We start from the raw sequence: 7,817 nt of genomic DNA, 5'->3' as shown, positions 1-7,817 counted from the left end.
AACTCCCTCTTCTCCACACTAAGGTTTAAATACGTAAAACTCTCCTTCTTAAGACTAAAACCTTATTGAAATGGAATTCTCAACACTGTATAATCGCACATAATTTGGTCACATCAGATACCCCAACACTTGAAATTTACTCGACCTCGAGTAAACTCAATATAAATGTCAATGAGATATCCTTTCCAATATATTGCTCACCTTTCACTACTCTCCTTATCTCTCCATCTAGTGTATGACAAAGTTTGATATTCCACCCCGAGTCACTCAAAGCCAAGTATAAGGGTAAGAGTTACCCCCACACTTGAGCTCAAAGCTCGCCTGAAATAATGTAAATAGAATTCTCACACTATGCTCAGCACCAAGATAATAAAAATGTATGACTTTGAATCCCGAAAGATCTCAAAAGATTCAAAACCATTCTAATTTGCACAACACCATAACCTGCCTCATGTTATGAAATGATAAAAGCAAGTTCGAATCCTGAAAAATCTCAAAGGAGTCGAACTTGGACCATCTAAAAACAATCACAACAATCAAACAATCGAACTCCTTATTCCTCCAATGATGAGTGAGCTCTAACCTATTCACCTCTAACTCTAAATACCAAGATGAAAAACCTACTCGAGACACTCCTTATATCACCAATCCTTCTTATGACACCAGATCCCGGCAAATGATTTCAAATTTTCCTCTTTTATCTCTCATTCTACCTAGGAGCCTTTTCGGGTTTTCATCTTAGCTTCACACATTTTTTTTTCATTTATGAACTCACAATCTCACCCGCTCTAGTTAGCCACTTTTTTGCATAAATTATTGCCCTTTCAAGTTTTCAACCTATCTAGGACCCCATTTTTTCCTGAGATTTCAACTTAGCGGGTTTTCGTATTCTTTTTTTCTTCATTTTTTTAGGAAAGAAAAACAAATAATATACAAGATATACACAAGAAATAAGCTATCCCTCCCCCACACTTGAAACATACATTTCCCTCAATGGAAAAAAGGACAAACACTAAATAAAAGGAAAAGGGAAAAACTGTAACACCCCAAATTTCTCTCTTTTGAAAAAGATACTTTAACATAAAACTCCTTGAGAAACTTGAGAGTATTATTGCCACACGATAACGTTAAAGGCTTTAATACTAACTCTTAACTGAACTTTAACTAATGCAGAGGAAATAACTTAAATAACTTCTCTTTATTAATATAAATTTTATTGTACAACTATATAACAATACAAATAAATAAAATAAAATAACAACTCCTTGACTAATTATGATTCCTCACTAGCTCCCCCATATGAAGTATGCATCATATCAACCTGTAAAATCTGCACACCAAAAGGGTCATCACAGGGACAATGCCATAAAACAAAACAAAACAAAAGCGTGTCAGTAAAAATATCGAGTACATGTAAATGCAGAATATTAAACTCTTTATTTAATTAAATTTTTGAAATATTTAATTTCAAAAAACCTTTCTTGGATACTTGATAATACTTATATAATATAAAGTATATAACCTTAATAAAAACTCATTTTCCTTGCCTAGGTACCTTGCCTAAAGTGTGCACACCCCGCAAGTTTAGTATTCCTTAATGAATCTATTACGAGGGGAACTACCTTGTCCACATGACTTATACAAAAAGTACATAGGTAAATAATATAATAGCTACCGTTCTTGCTAATAAATAACAAATCGTGGCCTCTTTATAAATTGTGATCATAAAAGATCATATAACTAATAAAGATCACTCGAAAATAATCCTCCTTTAAAAAGAATAATAATTTTTATATAAAACTTTATCCATATAAAGGCATAAATAAAATAACTTGCTTAAGGGTTAACCTTTGAAAAATAATATTAGTTCAAAAAAAACACTCCTTTTTAAATATTTAAACATGAATCAAAAGATCAACCTCCTTCTAAAATATTTTAATATAAACTCAAAGATGAAACTTTATAAATATATTAAACAAAAGGCATAACTCAAAGTTCAAAAATAAAATTTATAAACATTCAAACATGTTCATATAAAACAGATATAGTTCATAATAAAATCATAAAAACATGTATTTCAATCCAAAATATTTTCCTAAAAACATGATACTACACCTACAAAACAATTATTAAAGATCTACAAATACACGCACCTTGAAAATTAATAAGTACTAGGGAGAAAGAGAAAGGTAGGCTAAGAGGGAGAGAAAGTTTAAACTTGAGAAAAGAGATTTATTTCTCAAATTTGGTGTGAAAAATATGATGGGTGGACCTCTATTTATACCAGTTGGAAAAGTAGAATCGGAATAGGATTAGGAAACTAAAAGATAGATTTAGGGAAAAAGATAAACTAATCTAGTTAAGATATAACTAATATTTACGCTTATCCAACTAAGATTAGGAAAAGATATAAATTATCCCATAATACATAATCATATAAGGTAAATAACTAAAAAGATAAGTTAAAAGGAAGAAAAATAACAAAAGTTATCACCTTAACGCCTAACTCCTTGTGCGTGAGCTAAATTTTGTATTTTTTTTATTTTTTTTTTTTCAAAAAAAAATTCTTTTGCAAATATTTTTTTTTTCTTTTTCTTTTTTTTTCTAAACCTTTTTAGATTTCTTTAAAACATTTTTAAAATTTTGTTACCAAAATACTTGGGTTTTAAAACTTGTAAACTTAGACCCAATATTTATTTGGGCTACAATTTATTTATAAATACTCAAAATCTTTTATAAAAGCCTTTTTAATAAATAATAAGCTTTTTTAGTAAATAAAACCTTTTTTAAAAACTAAAACTTTTCTAAAAATATAGATAATAACTTACTAAAAATTACGGAGTATTACAAAAACTTACAATCTAAGACCTAGAAAGTCTCCGGGATGTCGGCTAGAAAATCCCCTCGTAGTTCGCATGTGGGTCAACTCAACATCGATATCAGCAGTGGGATCAACATATCCCGTGTACCGCCTCGACTACTAATCAACATTATTATGTTAGTTAACCAATTATTAGCAGCAAAACCTAGATTGTTGGTGATTCCCCGACTACTAATCAACATTATTATGCGAGTTAACTAATTATTAGCAGCAAAACCTAGATTTTCGATGCGTCACTTTCGTACTTTCAATTCGAAAAGCACAAGGCAAACATGAATCCATAAGCTTAATCGTATTATAATTTGAAATCATAATTATCTATTATAAAAACTTAAATTGAAACTTACATAGTCTGAATATAACCATAAGTGTTTATGAAAGCTTAAGAACTAGAATACTCCTCACTGATACGTCATTCTGTCTTCCCCGTTCATACCTAAAACAGAAAAACAAAATGTCATCAGACGAGACTCAGTAACATACTACTCTAACATCGTAAATCCATTTCAATTCATTCTATTTGCAATAAGAGAGGAGAGAATATCGTAAAATATTTATGAAACCACTACGTAAACATAACATTATAACATCATTATGATTATGTGATATAAATTTTTTTAACATTATCATCATTTGGCAACTAGCGTTACCCCTTTCTGGTGTACAACGAACAATGCGGTGCTCCTTTCAGAAGTACGGCGGACAACGTAATAGCCCTTTTGGGGTATATGTCGGACAATGCGCTATCTCTTTCGAGAATACGACGGACAATGTGGTACTCCTTTCGGAAGTACAACGGACAATGCGGTATCCCTTTTGGGAATACGACAGACAATGCATTTCCTTAATACGTTGCCAGAACTTAATTTTTAGTAAACATTATAAAGTGAGTGAGTATAAGTTCTATAAATACATAAATCGCTATAATAAAGAGCTAAGTTTATCTTATTATATCGTTAATTACCCAACTTAGTTCATATAATTAAACAAAGTTCTACATGTTAATATTTTCATTTAAACATATTTACAAGACTCATAGAGTATTGTCATTATTTAAGTTATTATAAGCATGAATCAACTAATTTATGTAATTGTTTACACAGTTTTATTTCGATTAATACAACATTAGGCACATTAAAGACCATGTTAGTTTTAATTAGCCTCAACTAAATTAGTGATTAGGAAAATAAAATAGCCCAATTATTAGTTATATGAATCAATTTAACTAGCTCATTTAAGCTTATCCTAAATCAATCCATTAAACCAAGTATATAGAGCATCAAAATAGGCTAAGTGGTTTAATTAGGTGAGAGAGCTTTTAGGCCCAAAACTAACATGTATTAATTGGGATTTAATACTAACTCTAAAATTAGAAATCTAAAGTTAAGAGGAACGTATTACCTCTGCTCAAGTGACCAGGGTCGACCAGTGCAGCCCCGCAGCGAGGGGGCCACCGGTGGCGTGGCGACAGTTCACGTGTGATGGCAAGGCTCCGTCGGACATCTAGCACTGATAGGCTGTCGTACACCTGTCAAAAATAATTCCTTCAAAACATTCTAACAATGTAGAAGGGTAAGTAGGGTCGAATCCACAGAGACATGGTCGTATTTAATTTAGTTTCTAAGGTATAGAGAAACTAAACAAGATCAAAAATATATGAATGAAAGTTCCAAACTAATCAAACTACGAAAATCAAACTAAAAAGGATCTAGGATAATGGTTCACCATGTTTATAACTGTAATCTATCAAAATATCATCAATAGTTCAATTAATCAGATATCTAGAGCACAGGTTAATCCTACGGTCAGGTCTTAACGCTCGCAAATCAACATATGCTAGTATGGTCACTCAACCTAATCAGATTTGCTAACTGTAGGTAAGCCTCTAAAGAGTACTATTTCTCGATCTATGACTCGGTATTACCAATATTTAATAAAAAAATTGATCAGATTGCAAGATTAAAAATAAAAACATTAAATCAATTAGAGATATAAGTAACTAATCAAACCATCAATAAATATCAATCAATAATCATATTATATAAACATGGATTCCCAAACCCTAGAAAATAAGGCTACTCAATCATAAAACAACGAATAAAAACTTCATCTACCGAAGACAACATAATTAGATAAATCAATGAAAGAAATAAATAAAAATCATTAATTAATGAAGAACATGAAAAAGTAGGGTTTGCAACTAAAAAAACTAGAGAGAAAAGGGAGAGAAAACTAAAACTAAACTTAGATAATAAAAACTAACGTGTAAAAGGAAGGAGAGAGAAAGAATGAAAAGCTAATCTCTTCTAAATAATATTAAGTAATCCCATATGACTAGGAAAGTAATTTACAAGATAAAGAAAGTCTTGAATAAATCATTAATTGGCGGATTAGTAATCCGCGCGGCATGGCAGATTTAGCAGAAACAGTGCAATTTTTCGAAAGGCATAACTCTTTGAATTGAAGTCTCCTCGGGGGTGCTACCTATCATTGGAAGTCCCTTAAAGTCTAGTTTCTAAATCTATTGGAATTATTTGATTCTAACAAGCACATCAAAAGTTATAATCAGAAGAGCAGACATGACTCCTTTTTCGCATTTAGGAAGGTAGAAGAGGAAAGTCAAATAGTTGCCATGTATGTAGTTGCATGAATTGTTGCCAAGTATGTAAATTACATGAATAGTTTCCATGTATGTAGGAAGCTAGAAGAGGGAAGTCAACTTTGAGTTTAATTCTACTACCTTCTCCTTTTTTTCTTTCATTGTTTTCTTTTTCTTTTTGTATTATTATTATTTAACCAAAAATAATTACCCTTAATTCATCTCTATTATATAAGGGAAGGGGGGAGCAATGGTGTCCTCTTTTGAAATGCCTATTTTGCCCCCCTTCCTTTTCTAAATTACAAAAGGAATGTCAAAATCAAAATTGGCACTCAAAGAAAATTACTTAAAATAGTTTTACAACACTTACTCACAAATCACTTAAAAGAAGAAACTTTACAATTCACGCATACAATTGAGAAAATCATGTTATAAAAATCACACAAATTACTCAAATAATCAGGAAACTTTATTAAAACTTAAAATTTATTTTTCTTGAAATCAAAGTGTCTACTTTCTTTACACTTTATGAAGTATAGTACTTAATTCAAAAATCAACTAAAAAATTATAATATTAGAAATCATAAATAAATTCAATAAAATTTCTATTATAAAATTTAACTTTGAAAAGTAAACAAAAAAAAAAAAAAAGAATGGTGAGAGATTTAAGTGACAGAAACTAAACTAATCAAATTTTGCAACTAAAAACAATTATATTTCGTATGTCTAATGTTCAAATTTTGACTCTTATGGCAAAAAAAATCGAGTTTCTGTTTTGAAAAAAAAATTCAAGCACGCATCGCGTGCAAAAAATTCTAGTACCTTGTATTGAAAGAGAATTTATACGGACTTTTCATTATGATTTGTTATCATTTACTTATTATAATTCATACCCGCCTAAAAAAATATATTCTTCCCTTTTATAAAAAAAATTCCTTCATAGTTTATACTTGTGACTTATAAATAGTTTATTCAATTGGAGTTTTATGATGGCCTAATTAGTAGATAATAGATTAATTAGTCAGTTAAACATGTTTAGGTTTTCGCAATATTACGCCATGTCCCAATCAACAATAGGTTGGTATTAGGACACAAAGAATATGTTCATGTCAGACACCATAAAGTGCATAAAATAGACATTATCATCCAAGGTGTGGTGCCTCATCTCGTGAAGCTCCTGACCATAGTAGTCTTACCAACTAGTCACCATATCATGAAAGGAAAGAGGCACCTCGGCCTGTGCGCACCCTTGGCCGCTTGATCCTCTTCACGAGCCTGTGCAGGAGTTGCGCCCCTAATCTGGTCAAACTGTTCCTCAACCCCCGAACGATAGATGTCATTGGGTGGAATAAAACGATCAGCCTGCGAAGTATGCTTATTGATGGCTAGCTAAATAGCTTTGTGGAAAGGATATGTAGCTCATCAAGTTATAACTATAAAGCCATACAAAATGGTCTTGAGAGGGGGGGGGGGGGACCAAAGCATGTAGGCTCATGTAGTTGAGCAAGAGAGTATTCAAAGGTTTGATCATTCTGTCTAGTGTTATGATAGTTCATAGGGCGCATAATATCCACTCCCTGCTCATCCACCGGTATTTCCTCCTTAACATAATGTATAAGTTGACTCACCATACCCCCATACTTATCTTTCCATTCTCCTCTCTACGCAACAAAATAACCATTTAACCTAATATCCAACCATGGTGTCATAGTCCATAAGCAGCTAAGATTAAATTTGGGAATAACAGTAGGCTCCCCATGGCAAAATACTGTCATAGCTAGTAGACGATGGACAAATCTCAGAGAGGGGTGGGGAATTTGACTACTTTTGCATCTATTACCCCAAATGAGCCTACGTGTAATATATTCCCAAAACAGAGACTCATTGCACACACCGGCCGCCATAAATTGATCATCAGCCTGATAGTCCCAACCAAAGGCAAATTTTACCTCTTCGTAGGTCAATTAGAAATTCTTACCATTTAAAGTGAAAATGATGGAGGGGCCTTCAGGGCTATCCCTTTTCTCTAATGTGGAGAGAAACTCCAATGTCTATATCTCATAAGTCCCTTTTTTTTATCGTCATGAATCCATCTAAACTCACCATTCTAAGAGGGTGAGAGGAGATGTGAAAGTTTAGTGTGAGGTTAGACAAAAACGGAGTGCTGCCCCTAAAAATCGACAGGCCCAAAATGCACGACCCGGGCGCATCAATTGCGCAAGTCGGGAACTTTCTACTGGGGCAGTTTTTAGAAATTCTCGATTTGCGCCAGTTGAGCATAAAGAGGGCACGGGCTGTGCATTAGCTGTTGTAGCATCTATCCCTTTCGCTATATAA

At 32.4% G+C, this 7,817-nt stretch overlaps 1 long non-coding RNA gene across 2 annotated transcripts; it reads right to left on the bottom strand.

Moving 5' to 3' along the window:
* Window positions 1–1,179: 1,179 nt before the first annotated feature.
* Window positions 1,180–7,578, bottom strand: LOC125499051 (uncharacterized). 2 transcript variants are annotated; one of them, XR_007275713.2, is made up of 4 exons: window positions 6,677–7,578; window positions 4,283–4,409; window positions 3,229–3,317; window positions 1,180–1,330 (listed from the first exon to the last, which is right to left on the bottom strand). It is a non-coding gene; the product is annotated as an uncharacterized LOC125499051 (long non-coding RNA). The 2 variants fall into 2 exon arrangements; XR_007275710.2 differs by lacking the exon at window positions 6,677–7,578 and having other exon boundaries at window positions 4,283–5,793.
* Window positions 7,579–7,817: the final 239 nt, after the last annotated feature.

This window comes from Beta vulgaris, chromosome 6 (assembly GCF_026745355.1).
Source record: "Beta vulgaris subsp. vulgaris cultivar EL10 chromosome 6, EL10.2, whole genome shotgun sequence".
In the NCBI taxonomy this organism is placed as follows: Eukaryota; Viridiplantae; Streptophyta; class Magnoliopsida; order Caryophyllales; family Amaranthaceae; genus Beta; species Beta vulgaris.
Note: the sequence above shows the minus strand (reverse complement) of the source record. Positions and strands in the feature narration are given on the sequence as shown.